The sequence below is a fragment of the Macrosteles quadrilineatus genome, unplaced genomic scaffold (assembly GCF_028750875.1).
Source record: "Macrosteles quadrilineatus isolate MER2022 unplaced genomic scaffold, UCM_ALF_1.0 Scaffold_5__1_contigs__length_97177068, whole genome shotgun sequence".
Taxonomy (NCBI): domain Eukaryota; kingdom Metazoa; phylum Arthropoda; class Insecta; order Hemiptera; family Cicadellidae; genus Macrosteles; species Macrosteles quadrilineatus.
The window spans coordinates 35791415-35804424 of record NW_026542598.1 but is presented as its reverse complement, the minus strand read 5'-3'; positions in this window follow the sequence as shown (position 1 = coordinate 35804424).

Below are 13010 nucleotides of genomic sequence, written 5' to 3'. Positions count from 1 at the left end.
GGGTGTTTTCGGCCTCTGAGGGCCTTAAAACGAAAAAGCAAATCGGGCCCGGGTTTAGGTCTTACCATGAGAGCTACGGTAATAGCTTATTCCCTATATGATAAATTGGCTAAAAAAATACAACCGAAAACAAATTCAACGTCCATAAACATTGCTACTACACAAAGCCAATCACTCCATTTTACACTCATCACTCATCCATCCATTATTTAGGTTTAAACACACAGTACGTGGTCCTGTCTCCATGTAAAGATTTAGTGATAAGATTGACCAAAATAGATATAATAAAATAAAATCTATGAGTAGTTTTGGCTGGTTTTAAAGTTTAAATTAAGATAAATAAAATCACTAGCAAAGACCTTTATCTCTTGGTTGTATCTTTTTGAAAAGCTTGAGTTTACTAAAAAATATTTGTGCAGCCTTTAAATAGCCTGGATTTCTATTTTTTTTGTTAGTATTTTAAACAGAAAAATAGGGTACTTATTGTTGATTACAGAATATTTAAATCATCTTACTTTTCTCTGATCAGAGCCAGTTCGGAGACTTCTCTTTTATCATTTTCCAGAAGGATGTAAAATTTAGATACAAATTCTTTAAATGGATAAAAACATCTCCAAATTAATGCTAATTAAATTAAAATAAATATATTTGCAAACATTACGTTAAGTGATTGGCTATGTGTATTTAAAATGTAAAGAAGGTCAACAATGGAAAAATATTAAAATATTGAATAGGTATTTACAAATCTAATCTTAACTGGTATACAAACTATTGACGAAGGTTTCAAAATGATTCTAATTTAAAAACGAGAACATTATTTGAAAATTCCTTCATAATACAACAGTTTCATTACTAATGCAAAACCTAAAAGTAAAATTTCATTTTGAACTACTATTAATTCAATTTTTGCCTGTTTTTTAATAATATTTCAAGTTTTTCCTAAGAATTATTTGCACTTGTAAGAAATAGAAAAGCAAATACCTTACCTTGGCTAGATTAGTAATCAGTTCGGTCAAACGTTTTAGGAACTGTTGGTGGTATCTTTGATACTGTTCAAGGGGAAGCTGACTTAAGTATTTTATGTTTGAGTCCTAAAATGGGAAATAAAAATGCATGATTAAAAATATTCAGCCTGAACCTTTCCTACACAGGGCAAAAAGGCCTTTGGTGGATTTAAGTTGATATTTTGGTCTACTAAATTAAAAAAATTAACGTCAATGAATGGATGATAATGAATTTGCAACCACTTGGTAAGTTAAAAACCAGCATCTTAAGTAGTTGGATTTTTCATGGTTGTAAAAATTAAAAGTTAAAAACTGTTTTAAAAAAACTTTGGAATAATTAATGAGCTTTGGAACTTTTATTTATTGTTCTCTCCAGAGCAGAAAGTATAAAAGTGAAATTACCTTATTTTAAATAAATTGCAGAAAAACAACTATAGACAATTTGAGTAGTCATCTTACTCAACTGCACTAACTAAATTACAAAACAAGAAAGGAAAAAGTTAAGTTAAATGAAGTTAGTTAAGCTAACTTGTTAATTGTTTTAAGCTGGTAGTAAATTAGTCAGAAAAAATTCTCCTGCTAGAGAGATGTTTAGCCAATTAAGCTCCTCAATAATTTCCAACTATCAAACTACTGAACAGACAAGAACCATGAATAATGAAGGAATAAGAAAATCCAACATTCAAAATAAAGCTTGGTATCTGAGTAGATGTAGCACTCCTCAGGTGATCAGAAGGTCACCAGTTCAATTCTGAGAAAAGCCAAAATGTTTCAATATGATTCAAAACCGAACCCATATGTCCTTTATTACTGGGGCTTTTAATAAACATTCTTGACAAAAAATTAGCTGATCTTAGTCAGTAAAGCTGTATCAAACATTAACACACATTTTTCAATCATATTTGCATGAAAATACACATGGTGTGTTGGTAAAATTGTAATCTACCATCTAAAAGCATTAGACTAACCTTGCTACTTATAGTTTGCCAAGACGAACATGTAGTTAGAGACCGAACATCAGATGGTTTGTTGAATTCCGAGCTACCAGAGGCAAGACTGTGTATCCCTTCGTCCTGCGATACTTCAGGACTACTATATATACAGTAGTAAACATTTAAATAGAAATATCATCAAACTATAAATATCAGTGGAAACCTTTGAGCGAAAATTTCATTTAATTGATGAAGTCTGTTGAAAAATTATATGATTCCAAAATAATTGGACCTATATTTTTTTATAAATTTTCTCAAAATGGTAAGGGACTGGAATATAGTAGGCTACCTATATTTTTTGAAAATATTAGAAGATAAAAATGTTTACTTATGTAAAAAAATACAAAATGGCGGATATCTGGTTATCGAAGCGATTTTGGAAAAACATGTTATTCTTGATTTTCTCTTTATTTTGACCCAAGGAAAGGTAAAATATGTCCCCACCTTTTTTGAACACCCTGTATATATTATAAGTCCGATTTCAATATTAAATTCATAGTAGTTTATTATTCTTAATATTAATTTGAATGTTGTGTATAACTGTTTAAATATTTACACGATTACTTTTTTAAACAACTCGATCAAGATTCATACTCAGCAATGCTTACATCTTTCTTCTTTATTTAAAGTTTCTCATTTAAAAGTTTAGTACAGTATCACTGCTAAAAGGCAACAGTTTTACAATAAATATTTAAGTATTGATTCATACAGCATAAATTTAACATTGGTTATAAATTAAAACAACACATTTCAAAAGCTAGCCAGTGGGCTTATCTGTTAAAAGACAGAAAGAACAATTCAACGAAAATGTAATATCATTATTAACCTTTTATGGAAAAATTAATCAAAAAACAACAAAGACTTACATTTATGTAGCCCGCAGCAATCGTTGCGCTTTGGTTCGTGAAGAGACGGTTTGATGCTTAATATTGTTTCACTCTAAATGAAAGAAAACACTTATTTATTTCAAGTTGTATCTCATGCTGAATAATTCCTAATTGTAAAATAATTAAAATCCACTCAGGTGTGGAAGTTATTTGGTTGTGTGCAGCATTTTTAAATTTTAATAGCCAAAGTCGTAGCTAGGGGGTTAAAACCCCCTCCCCCGAAATCCCGAAATTTAGTAGTAAAAATTATTTTCGTGGCCTACAGTATTTTGGAAATTTATGAATGCAATCGTCATAGTTCAGTTTTAAAAATGTAAACTTGTTCACGACAAATGAAAGGGGAAATGGGAGGATTTTGGACACAGTTTTAAACGTTAAAAATGGATTTAGAAAGTCACCAAACTCCTTTTAGGAGGATATGACCGTAGTTTTTAACATTATGTTTTCAAATTCATGAATGCAATTGTCATAGTTTAATTATTTAATTATCTACTTGCTGACAATTAACATGATGACAAACAACAGGTGAAATGGGAGTTTTTGGAGAGTTGGACACAGGTTTTAGACGTTAAAAAATTCTTTAAGAAGTCAAAAAACGGCTTTAAAAATATAAAATTTTTGTCTGGAGGGAGAACACCCCCTTTGATACAACCGCCACTGACCAGAGCCCATACGAAGGTTTGTCCTGGCTACAGCCTTGTAATAGATATGTCACATTTAAGGGGGGTTTTGTTTCTTCATAAGAACATAAAAGCCATACAAAATTTTATGATTAGGATAACATATTTAATGCAATTCAACCGCCCTTAAAAGTACTTATATTTACAATTTTAGGTCCGACCCCGTCACAAACATCGGGTCAAGCGAACATTTGTTAGTTATACATTTATTATAATAGCCTATAAAGTTATAGCATTATTTCAAGATTATATTATTTGAAATGCAAATTTTTAATTTAGTTTTATTACGTTTAATTTTAATTTTGATACATCAAAATTTTGTAATACCACAAAACTTACCCGCTTTTTCACAAATCACATGTTTAGTTATTAGCTTATAGACACATTCGTGTGAAGAAAAGAAGAAAGTAGCCACTTTGTCAGGATGTAACTCATCGCTATTCATAGCACGATTTGTTAGTCTTTCCTGGCCGTGTTATATTTCTGCTTTATTTTCTCACAGTTTTATATATCATGATAAGTTTTACTTATAATTTCCAAGATTAATGAACATTGCACTATATAAATACCACAGCAATATCCTAAGTTAGGCCGAATGGTTACAGAATGAAATAACCTTACTTATCACAGATTAAATCATCATGTGTAGTTTTATATTTTTTCTATTTATAATTGAACAAGGGCATTAATTTTTTGGTTTACAACTTCTTGAAGCGTCGTATGTGATATTAAATTACACGAAAGTACAACAATACGTCAAACAACATTTGTAAGTTTACTAAAATTTAAAAGTGTTATTTTTCGTATTTTTGTACTTTGAGGAAAATTTTTTATACATGTTTGGAAAAGTCCTACTCGAATAATTAAAATTTAAACTTTTTCTTTACTGGACATTATAAAACATGATTCCAGCCACGATGAAAATTACTGAAAGACGCTCAAGGCGATAAATAAATCTCATGAAATAATTTATACTCCGTTCAAACAGCCGTGGCACCTGAGGGATTAGGAGGCCCCAAGGGTTTCCATGGAGTCTCCTAATCCGTCAGGTGCCACGGCTGTTTGAACGGAGTATAATTGTGTTTCTTTCTTAATTATTTTTCACAGAAAACTTTTATGGATTGTACGATGAGTTTCGCCCAGGTGAAATTTTTGAATATTGCAAACTGTTAAAAAGTAAATCAAATAATATTAAATATGTTACCTATGTTGAAACTGAATCCAACGGTCTAAAATGCCAGGGGTAAAATAGATTTTTATTTTACAAATGATAGGTACGGTACAATAACTTATTTTTAACATTGTAAAATGGAGTTATGGTTAAACTGGCTGGTTAACTGAGTGATTTAGTGCTCGACTAACAATCAAAAGGTCGCCGGTTCAATTCTGAGAAAAGTATGCAGCTTTTTGATGGTTCGAAACTGGACCCAGCTGTTCCTGATCATAGGGATTTAAATGAATGACCCTGGCTACTGAAACAGCTGATCATAGTCACTAACAAAAGTACAATGACCATCTCACAACATTCTACACTCATCCTTCACTTATATTTGGGTTAAAATTAGGTGACGCACCATCTCAATTAATTGGTAATTGATGGACACGAATCTTACCTAACCTTTGAGGCCGTTCCTGAAACTATGCTTTGACAGGCTCAAGTAGCATGTGATTAAAGAGGTTTGTAGTCCTGGAGGCATTGACTGTATATTTATACCATAATAATATTCAATGTTATTAGCAAGTACCATTACGCATTTGTGAGTGATAAAACTCCCCTAAACGTGAAAGATTAACACAAACATAGCTTGATAAATGTCATAACACATTATCTTTTGCATAGTTGGTAACACCAAATTGTACTTAGATAAAGATATAAATATTCCGCAGGTTAACCCTTGAATAAGGAAAATTGAATCGAATATATTTTAGGGACTTTGTAATTGGGTAAAACGTCTCTCTTAGTGTTAAAATAGTTTGCATCTTTCCTTAGTGCGTCTCTGATTTAAGACTTATTAAAAATGTCACGGCTCCAGCCTCGATAATTCAGGGGATTTAATCAGTGAGTGAATATAATGTGTTAATAAATACATACACTATGATCTGTATACAAACCCTGAGTTTATTTTACAGTATGCAGCCTTCAAAGAAGCACGAACGAAATATTTATGCTGAAGTGGACTTAACATTGTAATTCTCTGGACGAAACACTCAAGTGAAATTGCATTAGACAATGAGAACTTGTATTAGAGGAGCTGACGAATAGTGGCTAGAATAACAATGAGTTTGCAAAATAATACATGATCTTGTTTGCAAAGAGAGAGTGTGAATATACACTGCATTATTATTGTTGTTTTAGTACTGTTTGTAGTAAAAGTCAGTAGGCTACCACAATTAAAAAGTCAATCGCAATTTACAGAATTTTAAATAACCTTTCAGTATGGAAACACGTTTTATATGGAATTTTCCATATAGGGAATAAGCTATTACAGTAGGTCTCATGGTAAGACCTGGACCCGGGACTGATTTAATTTTTCGTTTTGAGGTCCCCAGGGGCCAAAAACACCATCCGTTAAAATTCATATGTACCGGTATATACATTTATATATGTGTCCGTTAGCACGATAAATTGAGCAAAAATCATCCGATTTTGGTGGAATTCGGTATAAACGTTTAAACACACATTTATTCGAACGAGATCGCGATCCAGCATGATCGGACTTTGGGAACGGGGGGGGGGGGGGGTTTATGGGGTAAAAATGGGGTTTTCCCATTTTCACCCTGAAAACATAAAACTTAGCAATTTATTTCCAAACCATTTTGTAGAGCTAAAAAACAAATACTTAAGTATGTTGAAGCATTTTTTTATGCCTAGCGGTTATGGAAAAATCCCCCAAAATGTACATTTAAAATTACCATGTTATTCTTATTGAGAATAAATAAACTGTTGTAGCTTGCTTGTCTATGGACATATTTTAATCAAATTTTGAAATTTTGTTTACTTTATACTAAGCTATCAACATTTCAATAAAAACCCCATATTTTCTTCCCTGTAGCAGCAAACCTAAGTAGTCATTAAACTTAAAAGATAGTTGTTCAGAATTGACTCCAGACATCCTCCATCACTGTGGTTTTTATAACAAAGTCTAGGTAAATACATTGTATGAGTTACTAATAACAAATTTAGATCTCACTCCTTTATACATTCACCCTTCGCTCATATTTAGGTAAAATCTTGCTTGATAATACAGTGAAATGATAAATTCGGTGTACAAATACTTCTTAATAATCAATTTACGTAAAACCTCTTAATTGTTTATGCATAACAATTGTTTCACATGCCCATAAGTCGGGTTCAAAAGAGATATACAACTTTTGACTGCTTTTTGGTATTAACAACCCCATTTAAATGGTTTTAAGTGTCGTAAATCTACTAAGCAAAAGCTAGTGTCTATTTCTGTACTCGCATTGAAGAAAATGTGCAAATAAATAATACCTAAGAGACATTTATTAACTTGGTGGTCATTAGGAAACGAGAAAACATTTGATCATAAGTTTAGTAATAAATAATTAATGTACAACAAAATTTTTTTTAAATTGGATTACATTTTATTAGTTCCAAAGAAGTTTAAAAAATCTCCAAATCTGTTACAAATATTTATATGAGCTCAAAAATGGTTTTCGTTTCGAAGTAGTTTATATGTTTTAAGAGAGAATGTGGCATACCCAGGTCGGTTTCAAATCTCATTGTTATTCATAGCTCAATTTGTCAGTGTTCCTAAATGTCTGGTATAATTCAACGTGTGTGAGTTTTCTCCTTTTATCCTCAGAACACTTTCCCTGTTATTTTATTATTTGTACCTTTGTACTTCATTCACAATATTTAGGTGGTTTAGGGGAAGAAATCTACCCCCTTCCACTTGACCTTCAAAATAATAGCTCAACAGCTGATTAAGCAACATGTCGTTAAATAAAAAAAGTGGTGGGAGATCTTCCCCTCACACCGCCTAAATATTGTGAACAAAGTATTGTGATGATCTGAAATCACACGGGAAAGTTTTATAAGTTTTATTTGGTTGTAGCAGTATTAAAACAGTTATCCTAATATAATACACATTATCAAAGTGTACCAGAAAACTTGAAAAAAAACAGTCCCAAAACAAAACCACTTTTATTGAAGAACGTTTGGTGTGAGGATTTTATTTTGTGAAAAAAATATAATAATCTGCAAAACGTGTCATGTACATCCACAAGACTAATGCACATAATAAATCAGTAGGAGTTTTGTCTGAAACACATTTGTCTTGCTTAAACAACGTCAAAATACAAATAGTATCAGTTTCTTGTAATGGTAGTGGAAATAATTGCATTTTTAAGTTTAACAAAATGATTACCTAGCGTCGATGAAGTGTGGCAAATTTTAGATAAAAAGAGTGTTAGTTATTCATTTAAAATGTAATTTATTTCCTCATAGTTCATAAGCCATTCCACAATTATTCAAGGCAAGACTTGATGCATTTTGTCATGAATACCAAGTAAGTTGTCAAATAAAGTTTTGTTTGTGATGTGTCTCCTCAAAGGATATTGTCTCATACAGTTTCATCAGTCGAGTTAGCAATGTTAATCAACTAATGTAAACTTCTACAGGCAACAACGTGGGGTTACAAGTAAGGAGGGTTCATAGAATTTTAGTTAACTCAGGGAATGTATAGGTTGCCCGTAGGTTTAAAATGAGTTAAATTAACCGTTCTTAATTAATACAGTGTGAATTTCTTATTGGTGTCGAAAGAAGAAGAACGGAGAGAAAGAAATGACTTAGCGCAAATAAAACATTTTGGCTAGGACACAGTGTAAGAAATTGTTTTTTTCTTACAGAGTTTTATCTATAAAAAAATGAAGGTTATTAAAATGTTGAAGGGACATAAGTAGTGTAGAATTTGGAGGAAATGTAACGGAGCATCAGAAATGAATGGCAATGACGAGTTATATGTTGGTGTATGAAATAGACTAATAATTGATAAATCAGTTCATGAAAAAATGGAAAAAAAGACTGGATGGATGGAATTCAATTAGGCCCTAAACTAAAATATGTTCGCCCAGATGGAAGTAATGAGCTTAACCAAAACATGTTTTCATCGTGTTAAGTCGAGCTTCTAGATTACCTGTTAACTTCCTTTGTACTTGTTTTAAACTTCAAAGAGTTCAGTAGGCTTGTATGGCGTAACTGACTCTATTTTATTTGTTCACCGTTAGCACCATTGGGTGACTATTTTTACCCAAATATGACTGAAGGATGAATGTAGAATGGTGTGAGATGATCTGTGTAGCTTTGTTTACTGACCAAGATCAGCTGTTTCATCAGTCTCGATCATTTATTTAAAGCCTAATCATTATTTACAGCTCGGTCAGGTTTCGAACTATCAAAAAGCAACTGTCTTTTCACCGGATACAACCGACGACCTTTTGATTGTTAGGCTTCTCAGCTACTGAGACTATCATGAGCCTTAGATATACTTCATAAGCTTATCGCTAACGGATTGTTGCTTGTCCTGTGCAGTCGACATTATTGCTGTATAATTCAAATTTCTTGCCTGGTAAACGTTAGTTATATATGTTTCATGTCTGATGGAAATTGTTTTTCCGGACAGACACCTCTTTTAGGGTAGACATGTTGTTTTCCTGAATAGAATGTGTCCATTCTATTGTTGCAGCCCCCAACAACTTATAAAACTAGTACAGTCTTTTGTCTGTATGGTGAAACATGTCTTTTGTCCCACCGTCTACTTGGGTAGCCTTCTAGTCAATGGTTTTAGACCTTGGTTAGTCCCAGGTATACGAAGGCTCAGGTGACAGGTTCAATCATACAGACTATAATTGTAAGCATATTTATAATAGGACAGTTCCAAGACAAATAATAATGGATTCTGACCAAACAATGAAGAAATAAGAATGATTGAGTATAAATGGTCTCCGTTTCTGACAGCTGAAATTGCTTTTGGTCAATTAGTCAGTTTTGAAATGCTTCATGATCAAAAGACTTATCTAATTGCTTTCATTTATGCCATGATAACATATTTTATAAATATGTTCAACCTACGCTATGATTTTGTGTTGTTATGTGCTACTGAATATAATATAGTGATTTTAGTATGTTCTTAGTAATCATAAGTATGGGGGTAAAATCCGTGAATTTGTGTAACTTAAGCGATTTTTATCATAAAATGAGAAGGGAACTAGCTGGTCTAGTAGTAGCGCGGGGCTTCCGAGTCCGAGGTCCCGAGTTCAAATCCCGCCAATCCCCAATGAATATTTTCCATTTGATAGTGCCGTGACTATGGTACTCCTTTTATCTATGGTAATAATCTAACAAGATAATTTTTGTTTAGACTTAGATATTCTATATGTTAAAAGGTAACGTACAACTTGAAAAAATACAAAACTTTGTACAACTTGTTGTGGGGGTTTTATTTGGTGAAAATGAATATAAAATTCGCTAAACATTCCACGCTTTACTTATTAAAAGGCCATCTTTACTTGTAACAATACTGTTTATAGTAGGTCCACACCTTAATCTAGTTAGGTCCTACTAAAAGCGTTTAGTTTCCCTTCGAGAATGATGATTATGATGATTAGAGTGGCTAAGAGAATGCTGATTGTTTTCTCGATTAGTAAAGCAGAATTGATTCACTTCTTTAATGTTGATTGATATTTTCTTAAGTAACGAGGATCACAAGGAAAACATTTTCACCCTGTGAAAGGAACGATCACCAAATCCACTTGGAAACTTTCCAGGAATTTGCACTCTGTTCCCAAGTTTAATATCTCTTTGATTCGACACAAGATGATTGTTTGCAGATAATTATCGTGTATCTGATATCTGTTTTATGATCAATAAATTGTTTCATGGAATAAAAAATGATAACAATTTAATTTATTTGGAGATGAAACATGTAGGTATATTTAAGGAATTTTATAATTCGACAAAAATCTATACGAATTCTTTGTACGGTTATAATGAATTCTCACGCAAGATTTTAAGATAAAAAATATAACTTTCTAGTTGATCACTTCGGGGCGAAAATGCAGACAAAAATATTTAGGTTTATGTTTATGTACAAAATCTACTATAAGAAACAGTTACAACGCACTTACCAGGTAAATATAGGTAAAGCTCAACCGTACTTATTTATTATTTAAATGAAGATCACTTAATGTATTTCCTGCATTTTATTTAGTGTATTGCATTTAAATATGCAAAAGTATAATTCATTGACATTTAAAAATCAGAAAAAAACATACCAATAAATAATATCACCTGTTTTAAATTTAGTCCAGTCAATGAATGATCCAAAAGTAGGTGTAGAGTGCGTGAGCAGGTAACTAAGCGATTCCTTCAGAAACTTGTTCAGGGGGCTTAGGGTGTTAACATACCAAAAGTCCTGACTCCTAGGTGGTGAGCCAGGGGGTGGAGGGGGGAAAAGGGGGGGAAAAAGGTACGCATTTTGGGTTTTTTGATTATATCTCGAAAACTATCAACTTTTTGTATACTATAGTAAATTATAAAATTGAAGAAGATTAAATTTTCTACAAGAAAAGTATATAATGTGTTTATTTTGGTTCAACAGATTACGAGTTATAACTTATTTAATTGATATCTTATTAAAATACTCCTTCCATAAGAAATACATGTAAATTAGTATGCGAAATCGGGAGAATCCTATCCGCCCAAAGGAAATATAACTGATATTCTGGAAATCTTGACCAAATTTCCAGTAATTTGACACTTAAATCATGAAATTTTGTCAAAAATTAAAGCGAGGGTGAGCGTTTAAAAATGGGATGATTTAAGGTTTTTTTTATATTTCCAATAAAAAAACACCAAAACTCGACATTTTGTTACCTCGCCCTCGCCTTAATTTTGGATCAATTTTAATGATTAAAGTGTCAAATTACTGGAAATTTTGTCAAGATTTCCAGAATATCATTTATATTTCCTTTGGGCAGATAGGATTCGCCCCATTTCGCATACTAATTTACATGTATTTCTTATGGAAGGAGTATTTTAATAAGATATCAATTAAATAAGTTATAACTCGTAATCTGTTGAACCAAAATAAACACATTATATACTTTTCTTGTAGAAAATTTAATCTTCTTCAATTTTATAATTTACTATAGTATACAAAAAGTTGATAGTTTTCGAGATATAATCAAAAAACCCAAAATGCGTACCTTTCTCCCCCCCCTTTTTCCCCCCTCCACCCCCTGGCTCACCACCTAGGAGTCAGGACTTTTGGTATGTTAACACCCTAAGCCCCCTGAACAAGTTTCTGAAGGAATCGCTTAGTTACCTGCTCACGCACTCTACACCTCATTCCTTGACTGGACTAATTGTATTTTCATATGTTTTGTTAGTAAACAAATCTAACTAAAATTCTTTAAAAATCCCGGACATGGACACCTTTAAGACGATCCTAGGGCTAAGCACTGAAAGTTATCACGAAATTGATGGTGTATAGACCTACTCCGTGAAATTCTACATGTATGTACCAAGTTTCGTGGCCATCGGTTCAGTGGTGTCTGAGTTTATCACTGCCAAATATATATACAAACCAACGTCCTCTTTTTAATACTTGTAGATTTGCCGAAGTCCATATACAGTCATATGGTTTGTCATACGCGAGGACTAATAAAAACACTGTTTTCACAAATAGTATCATTGACTAATTAGAAAGTATCCTTCATTGGATATTTATAAAAAAATTCAATAAAAGTCAGTAAAAAGATACACTGATTAATAGTAGCAAAGATTATATGTAACCTTTGAGTAGTAATTAAAGAGCTAGCTGGTCTAGTGGTAGTGTACAGTGCTTCGATCCCTAAGGTCCCGGGTTCAGATCCCACCAAATCACCAATGGGTTGCAATGTTACATGTCAATATAGCATTAAGATATGACACAAATTTAAATTATCACATAATGGTATAATTATGAATTGTAACTAAATTACCTTCAATATTTATTAATTACAGTATTACAGTGTATAAATTAGCGAAGAAGAAAAACTGTATTAAAAAATAATATTCTAAAATGAAATGGTGTCTAGGTAGGAAATATTTCCTGTGTACTGTCCAGTGTCCAGGTGTAAAATAGCATTATTGGAGGAAAAGCTGAAACAAAGGAAGTAAAATGTGCTTTTTGTGGAAGATCTAGATAGAGATGGATGTGGGAGCCAAGTCTCCAGTGATTAAATAGTCAAAAGTCTATAAAATTAATATTCATAACACATAGAAATGTCGATAATAAAGAAACCTCAAGATGAAGATAAGTACTCAACAGAAATTAGTAATATCAAACGTAAACATTTAAAAACCATAATTCATTTCCAACCACCATCTTTTGTCCGTTATGAAAAATTCAATTTAATAATTAAATTTTAAGCTCTACAAAA